At 39.6% G+C, this 25,334-nt stretch overlaps 1 protein-coding gene across 4 annotated transcripts in view; it reads left to right on the top strand.

Moving 5' to 3' along the window:
• The window catches only part of ntm (neurotrimin), a 145,296-nt gene that overhangs the window by 100,273 nt on the left and 19,689 nt on the right, over nucleotides 1-25,334 (top strand). The gene's annotated exons all lie outside the window — the stretch shown is intronic.

Here is a 25,334-nt window from a genome sequence, read left to right as displayed (position 1 = left end):
TCTCTTCGCTCACCCCTCTGTGTTTATCACCTCATCTCTGACTTTGTGTGACCCCCCCGGTGGATTTCTCGCTTCACTTATTACCCATCATTACGTGTTCCCACAATATCATTACAACATAATTATTGGCAGGAAAATAAACTGACCCCGTTGTTATTGGACTAATTAATTAGGATAATAGGATGGATGTAAATGTTGTGGAGGCCATTTGAATGACAGGATTAATGCAGAGATCATTAGCACAGTGTGGAGCTGCATTGGTTTGTACAAACAGGCCACTGCAAAGAGTTCCAGGCATTATCAGGTTAAGGGCATTATATATTCTCAATTGCATTTTTCAGTGAAGACAAAAAGTAAGTGTTGGCCGCTATTTCTGCATGTCAAGAGGGTCCTTGCCTCACGTCAACATGCACTCATCATGAAAAAAAACTGTATATTTTGTGCTTCATCTGTTTTGCTCTTTGTGTTGAAGGGTGTGTCGGGGCTCCGGTAGCCTAATGGTTAGTGCACACCCCTCGTATTGAGGCTGTGGCTCTCCAAGAGGGCGGCCCAGGTTCAAATTAGACCTGTGCGTCCTTTCCTGCATGTCATTTGTAACTCTCTCCCCGGTTTCTGACTCTATCCACTGACTTATTTCTTCTAAATGCAAAAGACACTTAAAAAAAGTGTCAACAGTGAACCGATTAATGTCAGAAATGTATGTAATCATGTTTTTTAACATAACAGTCATGTGCTATTTTGACCCTTAAGATGCACCATATGTAAGCCACCTCAGCATTTCCCTGTAGTCACAGTAATGGAATCTCCCGGACGGCTCAGTTGACAAGTCACAAGTAAAATCCACCCTGTGACATCAAACATTGAACTTTTTTTATGTTCTCTGTTTCCATTTACTTGTCCATCCATAAGGGGTTGCTTTTTCCGTGGTTAAGTTAATGTCGTAAATCAGGACAACCAGAAGTTCCTTTTTTTATTTCCAAATTTAATGTCAGAATTGTATCCAAACAGGAAGTAAAGAAGACAGTACAGCAGCAATGTGTAACCGCATAAAAAAACATTTGACTCCTAGACTCCTTTTTATAACCATAGACTGTATTCAAGATGGACATAGTCTCAGTGATGTGAAACAATGTTTTCTGAAGAGGACTTTTGAAGCCCATCAGTGTTGGCTGCCATATTGGAAAATTATTTCTCAAACTAATTGATGGCCAATCTAAAAACAGACAAAGTTGGAGCTGTGGTGGGTCTTAAGACACTTGGCATCACTCAGATCAGTTCTTGTAATGATTAACCCTTATTCTCCATAAAATCAAAACGGGTGAGTTATAATAAAACGCCACCTCCACGTACATTGTGTGCTGATGAAGACATTAGCCATTCAGACTGACATTGTTTTTCACAGGCTGTAAATAAGTTTATTTCTGCTGTAAAAATGGACATTTCAATATTTGGTATGGATAAGACTTCTGGAGCTTTTGCAGTTTTTTGCTTTGGCTCTTCCACATTGGCTTCATTTCAAGTGTGGAGGTACCTGCTGGGTTTTAACATGCTTAGAAGCAAACATCAGTCAGGGTGTGTAAAAGAGAAAGTAAGCTATTACTAGCATTGCTGGACTGCTTTACTTTTTTTATTTTTAAACCCCAAAACCTCAATCCTTAATAGCCCACATTTCTATGTAATATATGCTGGCATCTGAAAACTAATTTGAAATTGGGATACCTTCAAATCCAAAATTATTGTCATCAAGTTTCATTATCGTTCCTGATGATGGGCTTTAATTGAGTGTGACTATGCTCAGATGATTTATGACATACATTATGAGATTAATATGGCGAATCAGTCATAGGAATAGTAACACAGCAGCTATTCTACTCTTCACACACTTAATCTGCGAGTAATTCCTGATGGCTGCAAATAATTATCAAGGGCAGCGTTTCTTGAGTTTTCCCTGCTATTGTTGTTTTTTCAGCTGCAGGAGTTTAATGTGATCCATTTGGTGATCTTATTTTGGTGACCGGCGTTTATTTTTTTTGTTGAGGGAGTTTAGCAGTGTAATAAAGCTAAACTACAGAGCTTCCATTCAGCACTGCAGCTTTGAGAACAAATCACAGCATCTCACCTAAAGATGCTTGTGCATGCTAACTGCTAGCAATAATATGAATAGTTTAGGATTTTTTAACTAACGATCAAGCAGCAAACTCAGATTTTGAAAAAATAAAGCCAATTCAAATTTGCAAAAAGCTGAAGTTCTTCAAGTGTCCAGTTGAGGCTGGCTGCAAAAGACCCAGAAGTCCTATTAACACCCATGTTAAAGTGCTGATGTTGACAGTAGAAATGAAAAAGTTGACAGCCTAGTTTAAAAAAAATAGCTTTTCTTGAATAGCTCAAGACTTAATGTACAGGTGGGATTTTATTTTTCACTTTATATTAAGGCTGAAAGCAATGCAATAATTAGGGGCGTTGTTAGATGGCCCTGATTCAGCTCCAACTCTTTGTCTGTTGCTAAGGTTGACTGAAAGTTGAACATAAGTGTAAGACAGCATTTGTAACATTTCCACTGCCATCTCCAGGTCAAAAAACTCTTCTCCTGAAACTTAGAACTTCTCATTCTATGGTTGGCTGTGACTCATGTGGTGGAGTCGGTTGTCTCTCGACCGGAAGGTTGGGGGTTCGATTCTGCAGCAACATGTCCGATGTGTCCTTAGGCAAGACACTTAGCCACAAATTGCACCTGCTGCTTAGGTGGTGGTGTATGCATGTGTATGAATGGGATTAATTACTTCACAGTGTGTGAATGGGTGTGAGTGTGTAGGTGTGACCTGTGGTGTAAAAGCGCGTTGAGTAGTCAAAAGACTAGAAAAGCACTGTACAAGCTCAAGTCCATTTACCATTTAAGTCCATTTAATATTTGTGATTGGCTTCTTTTCATTCAGCCTAAATTCAAACATGTCAGTGGGCCTGATAACAGTCAGACTCTCTGAAGTGTGGAAATCCTCAGGAGTCTGATCTCAACAACCTCTGTGACACTGTTTAGTCAAGCGTTGTTGAGAGTGGAGCATTTTGGTGTTGACTTGTGTTGTCGATCTGTGTTCAGGGTCCCATGAGCTAGGCGATTTGAGAGATGAGAGAGGATGCTACCCCCTTGTTAGCTAACAAACAAGTGCCCCCTCCTTTTTAACCTCCCCAGCCCCCCTTTGCAACGAGACAGGGGGCAGATGGGTTATTTACTTTAATATTTGAGTCTTGTCTGCCTTATTCATTGATCCCTTTTCTGACTGAGGTTGCCACAAAGAATCTATGGCCAGACTACAGCTCTGAAATATCAGAGGCTTTACTGTTCTGTCTATTTTTAAATCCATGGTGCTGTCCAATGGTGCTGAAGTATCAGACAGATTTGTAATTGTGGATTTTTCTTTCAGTCTTCGTCTGCTGTCAGTTTTCATTTGGATTTGTTGTGTTTGTCTATCTAGTGTAGTTGTCAAGACCACATTGATTGAAGTCATGGCTGAGACTAGAATGTACCAGAGGACCAAAACATTATGGGATTAAGAAAGAAGGCCAAGATCATATACATGACAAACTATCACGAGTCTGAACAGAATAGATGTTTTTTTTTGTCTGTACTAACGTGTCAACATCATCAAAGTCTGACAATTTCCACTACGATCTTTTCAAAGCACCATCATAGGGAAACCATCCAGAGCTATTCATGTGTTTCATTTATAAATTACAAAAAGTCATTGATGGATGGAGTTCTGAAAACGATCACATTCTATGCCAAACCAAAGCACTCTTCATAAAACCAATCTCACCACCAAGAATTAACACATGAAGAGATTGGTGGCTCAACCCCTCAACCCCCGACATGTCCTTAAAAGGTTCATCTTTTTCATGGGAATTTAATTAAGAAACATGATGGATTAAAACATTTTGTGACTCAAATGTGAACTTGTATGAAATGGGCTGGAGAAGGTTTTGGGCTTTCAACAGACTAAAATGTCAAACTACAAATTTGTTTTTGGTTGCATTTATGAAGGGGTGTTTTCCTTCTATTCACAGTTATGATGTGGAGGAATCAATCAGTGGTGGCATTGATTAAAAATCTGGAGTCTTCTTTATCCAAGACTTAGACAAAACCAAGGAAATATTTGGTTAATTCCCAGACTAGACTGAGACCTCACATGATAGAGGTTCTGTCTTCACACAAGACACAACTCGAGTACTACTACAGTCCAACTACCTAAACACTATAAATACGGGCTGTGCGACATGGAGAAAGTGGTGGTGTTTTTTGAGGAGAAATCATGCTAAACTCATCTCCCAGATGACCGAGGAGCCTTTTCTGTTAGAACGTCAGTCTTCTATTTGCTATAGCTCATTCAACCATGTCTGAAGTGAACCTTGGGATCACAGTGAACCATGGGACTTATGAAACCTAATCAACATAGTGGAAATAGGTTTACTAAAGCACTTTGTGGCTGATGTCTCAGAACAGTGCTATATAAATAAACCTTCTTGCATTACATTTTAAAATGGGCAGCTGTGGGTCAGTGGATTGAGTCGTCTTCTTTCTACCGGAAGGTCGAGGGTTTGATCTCCAGCTCCTGCAGCAACATGTCCAATGTGTCTTTGGGCAAGACACTTAACCCCGAATTGCTCCCGCTGCTTCATCGGCGGCTTCTTAAGGTCTCACTACATAGCAACCACTGCCATCAGTGTGTGAATGTGTAGGTGTGACATGCAGTGTAAAAGCACTTTCAGTAGTCAGAAGACTAGAAAAGTGCTATACAAGCTCGAGTCCATTTACAAAAATCAATTGTATCAGGTAAAGAAGAGAACTCAGTGAAACAGTAACACAAGTAAGAAAGCAGAAGAATGATATCAAATCAAAGTTTATTACTCACAAATGTCAACAAGAAAAGGCTCATGGTCTGAGGAAATCCAAAAAGTTTGTAGTAAACCAAAATTCAAAAACACAAGATCCAAGAGAACACTAGTTAGTTAACATTAAAGCCTGGCTCACACTGCAGGATAATCGGGCTGATTTGAGCTCCGATTCTTCCTTTCTGACAATCTGAGGGTCGCTCCCGACTCGAGGCTGCTCGGACCCGATTATCTGTTCAGATTATCTTGTAGTGTGAGCGGTACAAAGATCCAATCTTAACGTCTGAACGGTGATCATCGGGACTGCCCCGATTTATTACAAACATGTTTGATATTTAGAATTTAAAATCTTGATGATTACGTCATGAAAGTGTCTGGCAGAAGTTGTGTGTGACTGTAGTCATTGCAACCAGCGGCAGGACGCAACCCGGCGTTTTTTTTTCTTAAGGTTTTGGAACAGATCATCAGTGCAGCACTTTTCTGAAACTTGTATCCATATATCTATGATTGTATCAACTTTTCTCTATCCTACAACAACTTCCACTTCCTTCAAATTAAACTTTATTAACAATTGTCAACGCTCCATCCCGATTTCACTCGTACAGTGTGAGCTCTCAATCTCAAGGTCTGGTCGGGCGTCGTAAACGATCCAGTCGTACAGTGTGAGCTGACATGCCACCCCGACTTTTATACAATCGGAGGAAAATCGCACAGTGTGAGCCAGGCTTAAGTAAATACTAGTTGGAAGCCCTTGGAAGGTGAGGCTGATTATTCAAAGCTGAAAAAAACAAATGAGCATAGAGGACACAATTAAAACAGGGCACGCAGTCACAGGTCTGACAACACAGAAGACAATGACGTCAAACATTACATGGGAGGGACGGTTTTAGGACAATAGGGTTGGGAATCTTTGGGTTCACACCAGAAGGAGGTGTAGTGACGATCCGTTGCCAGCACCGAGGGGCCACGCGGCCTCGGGTGCAGGGATCTTAACCGGTAATGATCAAGATTTGATTTCGATCTCAATTCTTGGGGTCACGATTCGATTGAGAATCTATTTTGGTTTCAAAACGATTCTGGATTCTTGATTCAATGTCTATTTATAAATCAGTACATACTTCAGGATCTACTCCAGTCATCTGTGAGACTGGCTGAATTTATTGCTGCTCCATTTGGCTCTTTTGCCACCGATTTTGTTGAAGCCATGAATCTATTTCAAGTCTCAGAAGATAAGAATCTTGACAAAATTCAGAAATGATGACACCTACAGTACCCTTACTAATTGATGAATCCCATTCATTCATGCTCTACCATGATCCCTTTTCCAATAACTTATATACCATGACAAAAGTGATAAGAAGTGAGAAATCTTCAGAGAATAGCAGGGGCCTGTAGAATTTAGATATAAAGAATGTATGATTATATAATTGCCCATGTTGCTGGAAACTCCACACCAGACTGTATTTGAAGGTACATATTTAAGAGGAAACATGAGGAAAAGTAAATATTTTGAGCACCATTCCAGTCACGTTACTGAACTTCGTAAATCTTGGTGTTAAACAAGTCAATAATGTTGCCCCCTTTAGTCTGAGTGGCATGCAGTTTCTAGAAACCTATAAATGTTAATGTTTAATAAGTGTTGGAGCTCAAATTTTTTAGTCTGCTACCCTGGGCCTGGCATACTAACGCCATGTCCCTTGGCGTTTTATCTTCAGACAGGGGTAACCTGCAGAGTTTGATGAGAATCTAACAGAGAGAGAGCTCTTGTAAGACATATGAAGAAGCAAAATATTTACTCCATGTACAGGCCAGAGGCTTAACCACTTTTAAAAAATGAAAGAGAAAAAATAAACGTTTCCAAAATTACCCCTTTCATTTGGTCCCAAAATAACAAGGTAGGCGAGCCCAATAATATCAAACTGCTGATGACAGCAGTTTGATATTTGCAGACTCGTCTTTTGGATGTCTGGTTCAAAATGCCTTTTTTAAATGCATTGCATTGAATGTGTTACAAAGCCTGCTGAGGCACTTCAGAATAAAGATGCAAAATGTTATCGATTGAAAGAGTGTCTCCCAGTAGGGTGCCAGAGGAAGGTAGACTGCTGAGTCGATGAAAGATGGCGATGCATCTGTCTCCCCAGACTTTCGTCATTCTGCTTTGTGAATATTAAGCGAAGATTAGTGTATGCATTATAAACCCTCAGTTCTTAGTGGATTCATTATAGACCCTTTCACACATGCACTAAGCTCTTGAACATTTACAGACATTGTCAGAGTGAGCTGCATATTTGCACACAACCGGCCACATTGTTTCATCTCAGTTTTATCTGGACTTTTTTTTCTACCAAAAAAAGTCTGTATGAAGTCTGGGCGAGACAGTATGTGAACACTGCAGATTATTTACATTGAATTAAATTTTCACTGCTTGCAAGTGGGAAGGGGGATGATGATATGTATGATGATATGATGATATGTACAGTATATCCTGTGACCGGTGCGAAAACCAGAGCAATTGTGTGCACACAATGGCCCTCACTTATCAATCTGGTGTAGAAACCAGCTCAGATTTGGGTGTAGAAATCATCGTACGACATGGTCTACGTGAGACCTATGAAACGTGCGTATCTGGCTGATCACAGCGTACGCAAGACCAGGTGTTGCGGCTGGAAACGATCGTCATTTAAATACCACGCCCATATTTATTCACGGCTCAGCTGTCCTCGCCCTTAAAGTTTACGGCATGGAGATACTTAATACGGCAAAGAAGAGAAACGAGATATGACCTGAGTGACACCATAACAGAGAAAAGTAAAGAGGAATAACATTGTGTTGTCTGGCAGTCTGAAATGTAGGATTAAAGAGCTTCAGAAGAAATGCGCCTGCACAGCGTTGGTGTGGATAACCGAACTCCAGCGGAGTTTTTAATATTTAATTTAATTTTATATGTAACCTACATAATCTAGGCTGTAGTATAATTTTTATGAGACATTTATGAGACTTTAAAAGAGAAGAGAAACCTGAAACGTCCTGCATCACGTGTTTGATCAAACGCTGTGCAATGTGCACTTCTCATCCAATTAGCCTTCTTTCCAAACTTAAGAATTTAACGCTTACATAAAAGAAGGTCCTTACTTCGTCTTAGAGCCCCCCGGATTTCTTTATTCGTTATTAAGTCATATGTAGTCTCTGGCCTCAGTGCGTCTGCTGTGCGCAATTACGCATGTGGCACATCAACGTATTTATTATTTTAATCTCCGGACATACCGTCTAATTATGATCTAATGTTAATGTTCTGAATTCCTAAATAGTTCATATTTCAAAGGCTAAAAGTTGTATTTACTATCCTCTGGAAGTTTTTCTGTTCTTTTAAAGTAGGCCAACTGTTTTTAGTTTTTCTGTTTTAATTTGTCTCAGTATTTTCTGCAGCAATATTCCTGGGTGCATAAACGTTTAACATGTATTCACTGAAAGCAGCCTCTCTAATCTTTAATTTTTAAAGTAAATCGATTAAACAAACTAAAATTCATCAAATAAAACACACAACTAAAGAAATCACCTGACAGCTCGCGCTGCTCAACATCATTTAAAAAGCAATGTAGCCTACAGAGATCGTTTGAGGTGAAGCGTAATATAAAATACATTTGAGATATCTTATCTAATAGTAAATCTGTGAACCTCTATCTATCCGTCTTAACAAGCACTGTTGTAGTATGACCTAATTATTCTGACACAGACAGATTCGTTGCACCGCAAGTCCACACTGAGTTGAAAATGTGCGTACACTAGCTGAGACCTGCCGTGGGATTTGAGCGTACCCTCCGCTCATGTCCAAATTGATAAGTGCCGAACTTTGCGTGGAAATTAAAAACCGTACACCCATTTTTCTGCCGAACGTACGTTTGATAAGTGAGGGCCAATGAGACTGCATTTCACACTTTTCTTCTTGCAAGTAGGTTCTTTTCTTGTATACTGTGAATATGTCCAATAATGGCTGATTGGCATGAATTGTTACAGAAACTCTAAGGAATGCATGTGTTAAAGACTTTGTTTTCCATCAAAACTTCTTCAGTGGGTGTAGCCAAATAACTAAGGCAAACACACAATCAGAGAACACAGAGAGATGGTCTATACAGCTAGTAAAATACACTGAGACATTTAAACATACTACAGATTACAAAAGAACTCGCAACTGACATTGAGAGATCATGGAGGGAGAGAAGGGTGACGAGGACAGGTCAAACAAATGAGACAGGTGTAGAATAGAATAGAATAGAATTACTTTATTGATCCCAAACTGGGAAATTGGTCTTGTTACAGCAGCATGTTATCAAAGTAAATAAAACAATATAAGAATAGATACATAAATAAGCACTTAAAATATAAAATAAATAAGAATAGGAAGAGATTTATACATCAAGGATTTAACTTAACATTCCTACTGGTTTAAAAAAAATAATAATAATTAAATACAACATTTATTCAGGCTTGTCAACTGAATGTAAAAATACTTGCTGGAGGTAAGAGATGCAAGTTTGCACAGGTGAAGTTGATCAGTTGATGATTTCAAAGGAGGAAAACACACAAGGACCGAAAGTGAGAGTGTAAGCACAGACTGTAAATGATAGTGGACCAGGACTCAGTGACTTCACTCATTGGTTTCTGAAGGGCAATTTTGAAAGCCTATGGCGGTTGCCATATTTTTGAAATGCTGACTCTGTCAAACTTTCAGACAACCTCAGTCAACAACATGCAGAGAGCTGGCACAGAGGTGGGCCATAAGCCTCATTACAACCCGGTCGCTTGCAGTCAGATCTGCCACGCCCCTAATCATGCGTCATTTTCTCCTTCATAAAATAAAAACGAATCAGTTGTTAAAAAAATCCACCCGCTGTAAAGTGTTTTGTACCAGCTTGTAAACATGTTCATTTCCACAGGCTAAACAGACATTTTTTGTAGGGTATGTATGTGACTCTGGGGTCATTTGGAGCCAGCCAGTGGACAAACAAGGCGCTACAGTTTTTCTGACTTATGAATGGGCTTTATTTTTTTAACACCATTAGCGCAAAGTAAAATAAAAGAGGAAGGCAGAATACCACATAAAAGGAAACAATTGAAACCAAAATGTTTTTTAAAAATACCCAAGAAAGTAATTTTTCGAGATTGTCAGTACTTTAAAACACGTCTATATGCTTGTTTTTCATGGCCAACATTAAATGAATAATTTGCACACTGCAGGATAATTGGGCAGATTTGAGATCCGATTCCTTCTTCTCGACAGTTGCAGGGTCGTTCCCGACTCAATGCTGCTCTGAACCAATTATCTGTCCAGATTATCTTGTAGTGTGAGTGGTATAAAGATCCAATCTTAACGTGTATAAACATGTTTGATACTTAGAATTTAAAATCTTTATGATTACCTAATGAAAGGATCTGGTAGAAGTCTTGCGTGACTACAATAATGGAGGGAGACAAGGGAGGAGAGTAATGAGTGGACAGTAGGGGCGACCGACGGCACTAATAACTTTATTTATATAGCACCTTTAAAAACAAATGTTTACAAAGTGCTGTGACAGACAAAGCAAATACAGCAACATGACAACAGAACAGAGATCAACAGAGAAGGCAAAAATAATATCAATGCAAATAACAGGAATAATATAGATCTAATAGGCAGGTATGGAGAGGCAGTTAAACAATGAAGGAAAATTTGTTTAAAATCAACCAGGAGAGAACAAAATTAGAATAATGGGCAAGACCCAACCTGAACAGGTGCGCCGGAAAACTGCAATGCTCATAGTTACAATCTGACCTCCAACTCTCACTGACGTATACAACCCATGTTGTCCACATCTTCCTAAACATTTCTTCACCCAAGACTTGTTTTTTAGTTTTTCAAATGTCTTTTTCCTCTCTGCATAGAGCATGAGGCTATAATCTCAAATTTAACTGCTGGCTCTTTTTTTTATGTGAGGTCACCTGATGACATCCTGTTGTATGTGATGAGCCAAGATTTTCATATCTTGTAGTGTGAGCACGTTTGAGGTTATGGAGAATATCTGTTAGGATTCTCCTTGTGTGTGTGTGATGCTACCCGAATTCAAAATCAGGGAAGGATTTTAAAAACTGCCATTTCAAACATATTTGTTCATCAAATCCTCCAAGGTCCACTTCTTAGTTTGCAATAACCCATTCATGGTCTCTTTTAGTACTCTTGAAAACATCTTAGTCTCTGGTGTGGCATAACAAATTGCACAGACGTAGTGTTTTTTTGAGCAACTTCATCAATAACCTGAGCGGTGGATCGATACTTCTTCCTTTATGTTTCCCTACTCTCAGTTGAATTGTGTCACTTTTTCTAATTAATGTTGCATTAGTTAGACATCTTGATGACTGTGTCAAATGAACAACAGGAGCTGAGTGGCGTATTTTATTCTGGTACCCAGAAGGAAAAAATAAAAGATAATTCCAAATAACAGTTAAACTAATGAGTGAAATCTATTTGATGGCAACATGCTGACAAAAAACTGACACATGCGAGTGACAGCTGAATGACATGTTAATGTTTTTCTCCATTTCATTGTTCAGAATTAGAAGTTAGTAGTGAAAATTAAAAACGCGCCCTAATTAGGAGCTTGTAATTAGGCACACAGTGAATTTGAGGAGGGGGAGGTCTGACAGAATTGAATGCAGGGTCGGTGGGGGGGGGGGGGTGTTGGCGTGGGACACACACACTCAGCTATCACCTGAGCTCTTTCTCATTAACTGGATCCAACAGCTGCTTTCACTCCTGCTTTACCTCCCTGTCTCTACTGTGAACAGAGCTGTTTGCCTGTCACACCTCAGAAAGTTGAAGTCAGTGATATGAATGTTTTGATGAAGGAGGAGCAGGGAGGGAGGGAAGGTGAGTCATCCAAGAGCTGAACTCTTCAAGTCGTTAATGAATTGCTTGACTCCTTGTATATGTTTATTGTGTTAAATACATGTGACAGACACAAACCTCTGCACCTCTGCAAACACTGCTAATCCATCAGTGTATATTCATATTTGTAAATATTGTTTATATTTTTACAATTTTTACTATTATTACCTGCGCTTGAACATAGCTTATTACTTATTACTACTTTATTATTGCTTTCACTTGGTACTTATGATTATTATATTGTTATTAGTATTTTTATTTTATTTTGTATTGTGAACTTATCTGTACTTCCTACTGACTCTTGGTGTTATGAGCAACTGTAGCAAACAAATTTCACCCTGGGATTGATAAAGTATTTCTGATTCTGATTGCATTAAATAATAATTAGACGTCTAGATGTGAGTGTACCAGTCTGGTGTAAAAAATTTGTGGATTGTGTTGTGTTTCCTCTTATTTCCAATTTCTCTACACTTGTCTACTTGATTGATTACATGACTATAAGACAAGATAATGCATGGAGATGATGACCAATCATCAATGTACAACAATTCCTTGTTGTCCTCTGGAACCTCTAGTTGATCAATACTGTGGAGATAGTTCTGCATCAGCTGTTGTGATAAAGACCGACTTATGGACTCTTAGCTGCATAAGCATGAACAGTTTTGTTACCTTTTGTTCCTTTCTTGAACCTCTTTTAAATTGAATATCAATGTTGTATTACGTTTGAACATTGTGTGTACATGGTTTTGTTTGGTCATGTCATGAATAAACCATATTTCTGATTTTTGAAATATTTGGGACAGTAGTACTGTTGGATTTGAAAATAGAAGATATTGACTCACACCCAGAAACTTCAGTATTGTTCAGTGTTGAATTTACCGCGGACCCTGCTCAGCACCTGGTCTAACTGTAACAGCTAGAGTCCACATTGCTGGGATTCTAATACAAGTCACTATATTTTATTTTAATATCATTTTTTTGTTTTACTGTTATCCTACTTTACTGCTACTGATAAGTGTTGTTAAGTTATGTCATGGTGGATAAAAAACATCTGTGTGAGATACAGCAGCAGTGTCAGCAAGTAAATGTATGTGTGAGTAAATGCTTCATGTTGTTACACATCCATTCAGCTTTTGTACAACACCAAACTGATCGAGAATCTTTATGTAAAAGGAGCAGCAGCTCCATTCATGGGCCCTCTTTATTCTGCGCTCATGTCAGCACTCGGCATGATCAGACCGTGTGCAGCGACTGCTGGCGTGTGTTTATTTGATCAATACCTGAGATAAAGAACATTGTTGCATTGCATTCTTTGCAGACAAGAGAACTACCATTCGGCGACGTTTATCGGCAGGATGTAAATATACGAGTGTCAGTTTGAGAAGTTGTCGGTTTGATTCTCTTCGTGCAGGATTAAAGGCACACAGTGAGTCAGGGTTGTTTTGGGGATTTTTTTTTTTCTCTCAGATTGTTTGCTTTCAATGTGCTGAATTCTTACTGCATCTTTTTTTTCTTAACAGTTTCATCCCCAGTGTTTAGCTGGAAAAAACTCAGAGTGCCACTGCACAGTTGTCGCTCTGAATCAGACAGAGAGCAGCAGGGCAGAGCAGCAAATGTCCGGGGAAACACACCAGTAGTCCAGACTTGTCTCGTGTCCCAGTATCTCCCAGCTGCAGAGTTAGTTACTAGAGTCTAGTAAATCAAATAAACAAATACACTTTGTATGTGTCTATGTGTGTGAGCATAAAGATTGATGATTTCTGGCTGAGGCTTGGGCTCTCACACAGGCAGCGACACCCCCCCCCCCCCCCCCCGCTCCCCCCGCTCCCCCCACTCCCCCCACTACCTTTGATAGATAGATGGCTTTAGGGGCTTCTGGCGGATCAAAAGAGATCCTCGGTATCTCCTACAGACCGCACAACCAGACTGCAAAAGTTTGTCAGTGCAAGGAAACCAGCCGATGCCCCGGTGCATTACGGCAGCAGGAATGAACATGTACATGATTGAGTTTGACCCTGGAGCAATAAAAAAAAGGTTTTTCCAGATTTGCACAGGACCGGCTTGGGCTTCGAGAGATTCATTTGAAGTTGGAGATGATGGAGTTTGCATGGAGAGTCGATTGGTGCCTTTTTGACCCTTTTAAAGGTGAAAGAGAAACTTCAATTCTGCAATACCATGTCAAGGAAATGTTTCTTTGTTTTCGTCAGTCCCATGGATTTTTAATTTTAGGTCTTTTTAAGCGTTTCTAAGGCTGAATCTCTCAACATCTCTTGACGTGTATACTGTGGTTACCCGAGCTGTTTTTGTTTCTGTTGCAACATTGGCATAAAAAGAGAAAGTGAGCGCTGTGGTCCTCTGTATTGCAGAAGACAATTGAATTATTTAGTATTTAGTTTTGAATTATTGGAAAGTCTGTCCCAATTGAGGTGCGATATCTTGACAAACAAATCCATGTGCAGTCATCACACATTCTCTTTTATCCTCCCCCTGTCTACAGAACAATAACCCTTTAAGACGGAGTCAGTGAGATTTCAGTTATGTACCATTTATAAAGGGAAACCTGGGAGATTATCATATGAATAACTATGCATTGTTATTATTGTGTTGTTTGAAATGTGCAGAAATTTAAAACTAAAGTAGCTATCTCAAAAGACCTGAGAGACTTTTAGGTCATAATGATTTAAGTGATATGACATGTAAAAGATGTGGCATTTAAATAAACAAAAATACGATGTATGCACTGTATTTTTATTGCAGATGAAACGACAAAAACATCTTACTCTGATTATAAAATGAAAAGCCCAGAAATGTAAATATCTCAGATAACATCAAGAGATCAGATTTTTTTTCTTTGGATCACTGTAAGTTTTGTGTTTGAGCAGACCCTGATAAAGAAAAGAGTCACCTTGGGGTGTCGGTAGCCTAGTGGTTAGTGTGCGCAGTGACCATAGTCCTCTACAAGCAGGTTGCCTGGTTTGGAATCAGACATGTGACGATGCAGCACTTGAAACGGAGCCATGCTGCAAAGCTCAAAACACAAAAACATATTAATAACATCCACCAGGAAGTGGATTTGAAAGCCTGCATGCCTAAAAGAGTTAGCGTGCCAGAGATGAGGAAATTCATCGGTGTTTTTAGAATTTGGGCGAATGATTGAAATGTAAGAGCGAGTTATTATGAATCTGGCTTTTCTCTTGTCTTGTTGATAATATAAGTTTCACTTTAATATATAAGAAAATGCAACGATTTGTTACCTATTCAACCTTAAAATTCAAAAGTGTTTCTTATACTTTTAAAGAAATATAAGAAAAAGGGATAATTAGCATTTTTGAGAATTGAAATAAAATACATTGTTCATACACTTCATTAGCTCAGGAAATTAGAAACAGGACCTACAAACCAGAATTTATGAGAGTGAGGGGGCCTACACACAGTGGCGATTCTCAATTCAATTAATTTCAATTCAAAAAACTTTTTTAGTCCCCAGGGGGCAATTCAAAGACACAAAGATTAACAACAGTGCAGTCTAAAAATTGAAAACAAAAAATTAAATTCAGTCAATTTAAATTCAAAAGTTAAAATACAAAATTAAAAAAAGTTAAACAAAAATTACAAATGATAAAGATATAAGTGGACAGTGATCGGACTAACACATGTTAGTCTACAGTCTGTTGGGGCCTTAGGCAAAAATCTAATTTTGATGGACCCCTCAAACCAGCGATCCTCCCCACTATGTCTGCCAGTGTCCCCACATTCACTCTTTTTTGCCCATTTCCTTTTTCCGTCCTATAGACAGATAATTCCTCTTCATTTTTCATAGATAAACTTTTCCCAGCAATAATGCATGCTACGCTTAGCAGGGCAGCGAGAGTGAGTGCTGTCAGATGGGGCCCCCTTAGAAAGGTGCAAAATCTGCACATTCATGGTTCAATGCTGTGGTTTAAAGTTTGTCAGCCCTCACGGGCCCCATACTGGTCTTGGGCCCCAAGAAGTTGCCTGCCTTGCCTGTTGACAAGCAGTGCCTCTGTATAGACAAGGACCGAGCAGTTGGGGGTTTGGTGCCGTGCTCATGGGCACCTTGATAGCATGCAGGAAGTGAAATGGCACCTCTCAAGCTGTAAGACCCAAGAAACATATTTGGTCCGTAAAAAGGACTAGAATTGGCGACCAAAGTCCTGATCCCCGCCATCCACCCCGCCCAGCCCCAGCCCGCCAGATTTATTAATGGACTTTCTCTTGATCTTGATTAAATTGTCATTCCAAGATAACAAGAAGATACATTTTGTTTCCAGTGTTGAGTGTATCTTAAGAACCCTATTGTATGCATTTTGCAAAGCGTGAACTGTTTAACACTTAAATTTAAGTTTGAGAAATTTGTTTTTTTTAAATGTAGTTCTTAGTGGAAATCCTTTGATGCTCTCTCACAGATGGTCGCTCTTGTCCATCTATCTGCTGTCTTCCCCGGGCAAGACACACAGTACCACTTAAAAACACAATAATAACAAATACAATTGTAAGTGTTTTGACAGAAAGACTCAGCAGTGATTTAAACAGCTTCCCCAATTTTCTTTATTTGAATGAGTCCTCCTTTTGGGTTTGGTTGTCACAAAAAATCAAGAGGACACTTATTTTTGTAAAGAATGCTGCAGAAGCAGAAACAGAATTTGTGATTCATTCTTACATACAATCCATTCATCATAGTTTTTATCTCACACACTGCGTCCTTCACTCACACTCCTTCTCTGTAGCGGAGTCACAGGAGTCAGTTGTGGCCTGAGAGATTAGCAGCAGGCATGCGTTTCATTTTTCCTCTTGTTTGCTCAGAATTATTCATGCTACTGACGGGTCACAACAGATTCCCTTCCGTGGCAAACCCCTTTAATAAAAGCAAAGCTGCATTACTGCTCATACATGGAAACTCTGTGCTACTGTATTTTCTATGATTATTTTTACTCTGCTCTGCACTTCTATGTTTGTTGCCTTCAAAGAAGATGATGCATCAAAGGAGGCCAGGCACATTATGACATTTCATATGCCAAAGGCTGATAATCAGAGGAGAAAAAAAACTCTATTTACCTTGAATTCCTGCAGCGACAGAGACAGTTTTTGATACTCCTGCTGCGGTTCAGCAGCAGCAGCAGCCACTTCCCGTCCTTCAGTGTCTTCTCAGACATCTTTTTAAATCAGCTTTCTTTCTCGTTGTTTGTCTTCGTAACAAAAGCTTTGTCGACCCTTCAGAACAAACATCACTTTGACTACGTTTCCCTCAGGACAAGGCTGACAACGGTGCTTTCCACTCCCACTCTCTCTTTAGATATGCATGCTTCTCTGCCTGTTAACAACTCCTATCTGCCTTTCTGATTCCATGTCCTCCTCTGCTGCTGCTTGGATTCATCAGTTTGAATCCTCACCCCCTATCCCCTTGCACCCTGTCCTTAAATGCTTATATTCCTCAAGCATATGCTCTCCCTTTGCAAAGTTTTTTTTTGTCCCCTTGCCCTGCACACACATATCTTTTTTTTTTTTTCTTCTGGTTTCGCCCCCATTTCCCTTCTCTGCCCTTGAGTTTGACAATGGCATTTCGGGAACACAGAAAGGGTACATCATCTCCTGCTGGCCTCTCCCGAGACCTCCTCGTTGTTGTTTTTTTGTTTTTTCTTTCTTTGTCTTCCCAGCCACCTTCTCCTGTCTGCTCTCTGCGATGTCCCACCATGTCACTGTGATGGCACTGCTGCAGGAAACAGAACTGTCTGCTAATGACTTGGCTATTAACCCAGCACTATCACCTTTTTTAACCAATACACACATATGAGAAACTTTTAAAGTAACATGCTTTGCCATAGGTTAAAGACAATATAGCATATCAGTTGTCATGTTGTTCAGCCTGTGCTGTCCACAGCCACAAACATGGACAATTGTTCTAATAAGGCCTCCTTTGTGCTGAATATTTGTCTTTGAACTCTTTGTTTCTGCTGAGACAACATTTGTTCTCTCGAGTCCACATAAAGAGAAACATCAATCTCTGGCACACGCTGCGAGTTCTTCACAATGGCTTCCACTCGCACAGTCGGGTGAGTGGCTGTCCGACAGCAGCAGCACATGAATAGTTATTATTTTAGCCATACTTTTGTCTTTTCCTTTCCTTTAAATGAGTGATGGTGTGATGTCTTGTAAAGGAGCTGAAAGATTGGACAGGTTTTTTTTATTTTTTATAGTTGAAGCCCTTAAAGACTTTATATGTGATTTTTTTGATCCAGTAGATGTCGCCCTTGAGCACCAGCATGAAACCAAAACTTGCACTGCATTGTTGTGTTAGCATGCTAATGCTCGCAATCTTTATTATGCTCGTATCTTCACACTGCATGTAAATTTACCTGAAATGAGCGTGATCTAGAAACACAGTTAAGCAGTGAGTACAGTATGTTATTCTTCTTTTCTCTAGTCCCTCAATTAAACAACTTTTATATGTGAGGGGAGGAGTCAGCCGGCCGTCCTGGCGATGTAAACAAACTGAAGATAGAACTCTGAAAACTCTGAAAACATCACAGACAGTGGGACTCGGGTGTTACACCCATTGTAGACAGTCATGACTCACAGAGTTATTTTCAGAGGATATACTTGATTTCTATTACATTTAAGTGTGAAAAATCACATATAAAGCCTTTAAAGCTTGTAGAGATGTAGGAGCAAAGATGTTTTGTTGAAATTTAGAAAAGGAAGTCATGGAGCACTGGTGGCGCAGTGGCCTCCCCATGTATGGAGGCGAGGGTCCTCCAAGCGGGCGGCTCAGGTTCGAATCCAGCCTGTGGCTCCTTTCACGCCATTAATTTATTCCTCTCTCTCTCTCTCTCTCTCTCCCTGATTTCCAACTCTATCCACCGTCCTATCTCTATATTAAAGGTACAATAAGCCCAAAAATAAAATAAAAAATAGAATAAAATAGAAAAGAAGGTCATGTTTCATGTAGCCCCTTTCACATGTGGACTCCTACATTTTTCATGGTATTTGCTCTTTCAGGAACTGCATTTCACATTTCCTGCACAGCAGCAGTAGATTGCTGGTACAGCTAAACGACATATCGTTTTACCATCGCAATCGGGATATGTGTTTAATGTGGGCACAAACACAGAACGCAATCACCAGAACAAAGAGAAACAAAGAGCATGATGTAGAGAACTCTTAAATGTTTTACAGTTCAAAAAATATATATAGTTATAGTGCAGAGAAACTATTTGGATCCTCTAAAAGGTGTGTTTGTTCTCGCTTGAAACATTTCAGCATATTGATGGAAATAAATGCCTGAAAATGTGATGGTGTCCCCCGCATGTGTTGACTTTGTACGTGTCATAACAGCACGAAACACGAGCGAGCTTCTGCAACATTACCAGCTGGATTCCATCACACATCCACTTCACAAGACAGGTGCATTGGAAAGCAATGTGTCAAACAAAAACTTAAAGATAAACTCCTGCACACGGTCTAACTTGCAAACAAACATTAATTGGCAACTTTCGATTCCAGACCTTCATCAGGCAAATAGATTTTTTCCTATTGAGTGTCCTCAAGCCTGCAAGTCGTGCAGCATGACATGACACAACGTGCTGTTTTAACTCCTAACTCCTGTCGTTCAGATTGACATGGACGAGGAAGGAGAGAGATAGACAAGGTACCGGAAATGTCCAACAGGAAAACTTTTCAGGATTTTTATTTGCATTTCTCGCTCAACTAAGTTTGATAGCTTGCTTTAGAAATTTGCGATAGCAGTGCATTAATAATATCTGCGAGATGAACTTGATACGACTCATCTTCATTAAATGCTCTTGGATAAAAAGCACCAGATGTTTTACTGTTTACAGGAGGAACCAGAATTTACAGAGTAGAAAATTGAATATTTAATGGATGTGGACAGGGAGCGTCTTTTACAATGCAATCCAAACTGTTTCTTATTCTTGTGTGCTGTTAGGACACGCTGTGACGAGATTAACACATTTCAACAAGCTTTAGTGAATAAAGAACACATTTTGAATATTAGCATATACTACCAATTGCAGAGAATTGTGCTCAGTCTTTTTCCTTAACTATTTAAAAACTGCGTACATGTTCTCCTCTGTCGAGCACAAGTGAAAACAAAATGTTTTGAATATGATGTTATCAACTTCCCAAACTCAACTGACATGCAAGATTGAGCCAAAGTAAGTTAGAGAAGCTGTAAATAACCCCCTCAGTCATTAAACACATGGTCCACACTGTCTAATGTAGTTCTCGTGCCAGTTCTCCTCCAGGGTTTACATAAAAGTGATAAAAGTGCAGTAAAATCTAATTAGCAGAGGAACTTTGTATTCATGCTAGGCACTGTGCCTTCATTATAATAAACCACAGGAAACCCCGCTAAGGTGCAACACAAAGTTCTGAACATTGTCAATGACTGCAGTAATTTATAGGAATATACACAGATAACACAACATGACTGTTACATGTAGACATCTGCGAGGAATGTAAAGCTTTGTTAGAGTAAAAAGAACAAAGGGAATTTATAAATATGATTAATTTAAGTGAACAATATGTAGAATAATATTACCTCAAATATTTCCAACAGTTATCAAAGCCAGAGAAACGCTTCATTTTGTATTTGTAACAGAACATGACTTTGTCGTGGTGGCCGCCATGACAGACACAACATGTTCATCGTTGCCATGGAAATACCTGATATTACGTCAAAGACCTAGATACTGTGCGTTTAAGTTTCATGAATGTAAAAAAAAACTAGGACTTCTTCCATCAGATTTGTAAAAAAAAAAATATAAGTATGCCTACTTATTCCTTTTTGAGATGTGGTCATTTTATTGAACTGAGTGCAAACCCTAGACTGTAAATATTAATGGACGTAGCCATGCTTGAAATGTTGTCTCACCCTAACTTTTAGCCGACCAAACGACAGGCTGAGAGCTGCAGCTGAGGCCTCTTGACGAACTGTTTCATACATTCGTCAATCAAGAACACGCCTTTTTGTGAATTCTGCTTATCATTCATAAAATCAAAACAGATGAGTCGTCAAAAAAAATGTGTGTGTCAAGACATGAGCTAATCTGACTTTTTTTTGTTCTTTGAACCAGGCTGTAAACATGTAAATATCTGCTGTAAAAACAGACTTTTTAGAATGGGTGTGTATGTGACTTCCTGTGCTTGTGCAGCCAGCCTCTAGTGGACACTCAATGAACTGCAGGATTTTGGACTTCCGCATCGTCTTAATTTGCGATGACATTGCGGCTTGGTGCAAACACAGTGATGATGAAACATTCATCTGCAATTTCAAAGTACCTACATTTGAGTTTTACCTTCTTGTGATCTGTTGTATCTTCAAATGCTTCATATCCATACATTTAAACAGATAATGCAGTTATGTATGTGCCGAGGCAAAACGGTGCTCAGGTTTTTCCTTCGGATGGAGATTCAAAGTCTTCTGTCTTAAAAACACTACTGGAGTAACTTCACTTGAGTCAGAAACAACATTCAAAAGCCACAGGAGATGATCAGGGTCTGAAATAAGGTTTATTAAAGCTACAGAAGAAAGCAACAAACAACTTCTCTCACAAACTCTCCGCACACAAACGTCCACATACACATCACTGTACCTTTCATGTTGCGTTTACTGCACAGCTTTCATGTTAGTTTGCTTCTTTTGTGGATGTTGGCCTCCAAAATAGGGCAGTCGTGTGCAGATTTACACACTTCAGGGAATACAATGGTCCTGTTTCTCTGCTCAGGTCGTCCTGACTCATGCACAGATTCTCTTCCTCCCTCGTGGTCGCTGCCACTCTCACATGTCACAGCCGCTCTTCCACATTATTACAGTAAATGTAAGATCATATTGGTGAATATATGTTTAGCATACATTGTATAAGCTTAGCACAGAGTATAACAATTTTTGTGAGGTCATTTTTCATGGCCATTTTTGCCTATATTGTATAGGACAGCTGAAGAGCGATAGGATGGGCGAGTGGGGGATTACAAGCAGCAATGGTCAAATTCAAACCCACGGCCATGTCCCCCAAATGCATGCCACTTTTGATCAGAGACGGCCGGCATAAACGGGTTAGCATGACTGTAAGCCCTCTCTTTCTTATACAGTAAAGATGAGTGTAAGGTGTCATGGCACATCCCTTTTGATCAGATGATAATATTTTGGCTTAATTCATTCAGTACCGACTTTTGACGTAGATCAGAAAAAAATGATCATTTCCTAAAGATAGAGTCAGTAGCTTTGTCCAAAATAAAATGAAATATAAATTTAAAAGTAATGCCACTCCTATTGGCCTCCGTACATTTCTAGGCAGGGAGCTGGTTTGTTTCCCACAGTCAATGACAGCACACAGGTGAGTTCAGGAGTGGATACAATTCACCAATTGTGACTGACGTGGACGTAGCGGCAAAGAAGAGAAAATATAATCATAGTGAGGCAAAACAGCAAGCAGATAAAGCTCATTCCAAAACGATGGTGTAACTTGAGGAAGCTTTAGTCCTCGGACGCAGAGTTTGTCTGCTTTCCGTTGGACATGTAGGTGCCAAACACTGGTGTTTAGCTTGTGCTAGCTTGTGCTAGCTTGAAGTGTAGGTACAAGCAGTAAATGTGCACACTACGTCCTGCAGTGAATGTGCACTTTTGGGGGCGATTAGCCCAAGAGAAGGGGCCCAGTTTAAATGTTGTGTTTACAAGCTGCAACTAGCAATGCTAATGACTCCACCTTTAAGTTAAAAATAGCATGTTTTTATGCTAATTCTGTTAGTTTGTTAAGTCAATTTTGTATTAGCATTAAGCTAACAAACTAAGACTGCGTCCCCCTGGAGAAAGATGCCCCAGCTGCCACGGCTTTCGATGACATATTAAGTTGTATCAAAAGAGACAAGAGAAGAGCTCTACATTGTATAGTCTTTATTAGACTAATATCCATACAACAGCCTTGTTTTTACAATATTATACATTATACAAAAAAAAAACATGCTGTGAAGATGTCATCAACAACCAAAGTCCTATCCTTTCAATGGAAAAATGATCCTGACTCTTGTATTGCAGTGATTACTTTAAAGTAATTTAAACAGACTATATTGTATGCATTTTTTTAAACTGATGTAAACAGAACTATATTAGGGGATAGGGTACGGTACTTGTACATGTAGCCTACATGTTTATGTATATGAGGTCATGATCTAAGGATACACATAATGTATCCGTTTCAGTCCTCAACCAGTATCTGCTTTTTGAAGCTTCCTGCCATAAAATGTTTGACGTTTGAGGTGAAGACTTTGAGCATGAACTGGCAGCCTTGTCTTGATTAACTCTCCTCAGAGGACCAGCTTTAACTGACATTGTGCTCTCTATTGGTAAACTGTATTGTTGCCTTTTGAGACAAAACCAAGCAGACTGGAACCTGCACACCTCCACGAGTCCTCCTGATACACCTCGTCAGGTGAGCAGCATGTCCGCAGGGACTTGTCTACATAACAACCTTCCCAGGTGCAATTCAGTAATATGCCTAAACCCAGCAAAGTGAATCCATGTGCACTTTATTCCTGTCACCTACCAACATCCTGGAAGGAGGCTTGAAGTCAATTTCGTCCTTTGTTCTTTGTGTTGAGTGCTGTATTAAGTGTCTCTGTCAAGCGTGTCAAATTGATACAAGGAAAAGTAGCAAGGCTGCCATTTCCCTGCTCATATTCTGAAACACTGTGGAAAAAAAAGCAAAATGTGAAAGTTCTGACAGAGGAGGTGGGGGCTGAACAAAGCGCTAATCACACAGCGCTGTGATGTCCTCACAAAAATGTCAGTAAACTCAAGAAGGGGTCTGTGTAAGTGAAAAAGAAACAATAGCAAAGTGTCAGAGAGAGAGAGAGAGTGACGGAATCGGGCACATGTCATGATATTTACTTATGTAAGATGTGATGTACCTGAGGGAATTCAGCCCGTCATACCAGATCAGGCTGCTACAAGAATGAACAAAACCTGTCACCTGTACGTGCTGCTTCTGAATTTATAGTTTTATTTTATATTTTTCCCTTTGTTTTGTCAATTCTAAGGCTGTAGAAATGAATCGGTCAAATCAGACTTGGTTGTTCGATCCAAAGCTCTGATTGATTGTTCCTTTTGAGCTCTTATTAGTCTACAAGAGTCTCATGTTTTACCTGTCAGATGTTGTCAGTTTTAATAATCTACAGCTGACATACAGCTGTCTTATGCCAGCTATATACCTGATTTTAAACCTTATATCCATGAACACAAACGGCTGCTACATGAACGTAATTGTTCACAAACTTAGCTATGCACTACAGGTTTTACTGCAGGAGACCTCTAGAGGGCAGTATGGAACTACCTGATGTGCGGGATGTAAACTACAGCCCTGGCTACACTCTAGGGGCCAGATTAACTAAGCTCCCATTTAAAGAGTACTAAATTGCGTGTTCACTCCAAAAGTTTGCACGTTTGGTTGGTGGGCGTTTTGCGGGTGATCTACGAAGAAAATTTGCGTGAATGACAACAGGTGCAAACCTTGTGGAGGCGGTACTATTTAAGTTAGGTTTTTGCGTGTTCTCCTGGTTTACATCATGGATAGTTTGGACAGAAAGCAGGATGACTGCAAGTGTAAAATAGGTATTAGTGAGAGAGGCAAATAAAAACACAATACTTTTGAGTTATAGCAGATAAATCTGAATATTACAAAAAAAATGGTTATAAGAAAACATCAGCATTAAACACTGCCTCTCTTTTCTTCCCTTAATCTTAAGAACGAAGTGTCATACATTGCGCAGGAGGTCTGAGCTGTGTCCTCTGTGGACCGGCGCTCTACACTCGCCGTTGTTGAGCACCAGACAGCTGGCCAGCGCTGTGTCTGATCGGACATAAATGCCCTGGAAAAATGTATCGAAGACGGGGGTACAAACAGTGGTGAGGTACCCCAATCCAAGCATCCCACAGAGTAGCAGCAGCTTTAGAGGGAGGAGACGAGCGCATTATGGAGAGGAGCGCACCAGAGGGGGCGAGCTGGGGGAGAGACGCGCAACCTGAGAAAAAGGAAATCCCCAGTTTAAAATATAATGTTGGTGAAAAGAGAGAAATAGGACGACATAAATGTCAATGTTGAAATTCTATAGAATTCAGAGGCTGTGAATGTTCAGTTTTCTTTGGCTGTAGGCTATGGCAACAATAGCCTGTAGTTTAATCATGGTGTTTCTCTTCCTCAATGATTAGAATATTGAATCAAATTAAAAAAATAAATGCATGCCATTTATTTTTTTGTCATTTGAAACATGTAAACACGTGGGGAAAAACGTGATCTTTATGCCTTCTTTTGTTGTGCCTATGTCTCCTCCTAACTTCACTAACAGCAGCCTGTTGTGTGTAGAGGGAGGCTGTTGTGTGCCTGTTGTGTGCTCCTTGATTAGCACATTCTTTTCAAAGGTGTTAAATACAGACACAGTCACAATCACCACAATTTTTGCCAGGTTTGGTAAATCATAATGCGTGTACTAACTTAACTTG

The sequence above is a fragment of the Labrus bergylta genome, chromosome 14 (genome assembly GCF_963930695.1).
Source record: "Labrus bergylta chromosome 14, fLabBer1.1, whole genome shotgun sequence".
In the NCBI taxonomy this organism is placed as follows: Eukaryota; Metazoa; Chordata; class Actinopteri; order Labriformes; family Labridae; genus Labrus; species Labrus bergylta.
This window is presented reverse-complemented; position numbering and strand designations above follow the sequence as displayed.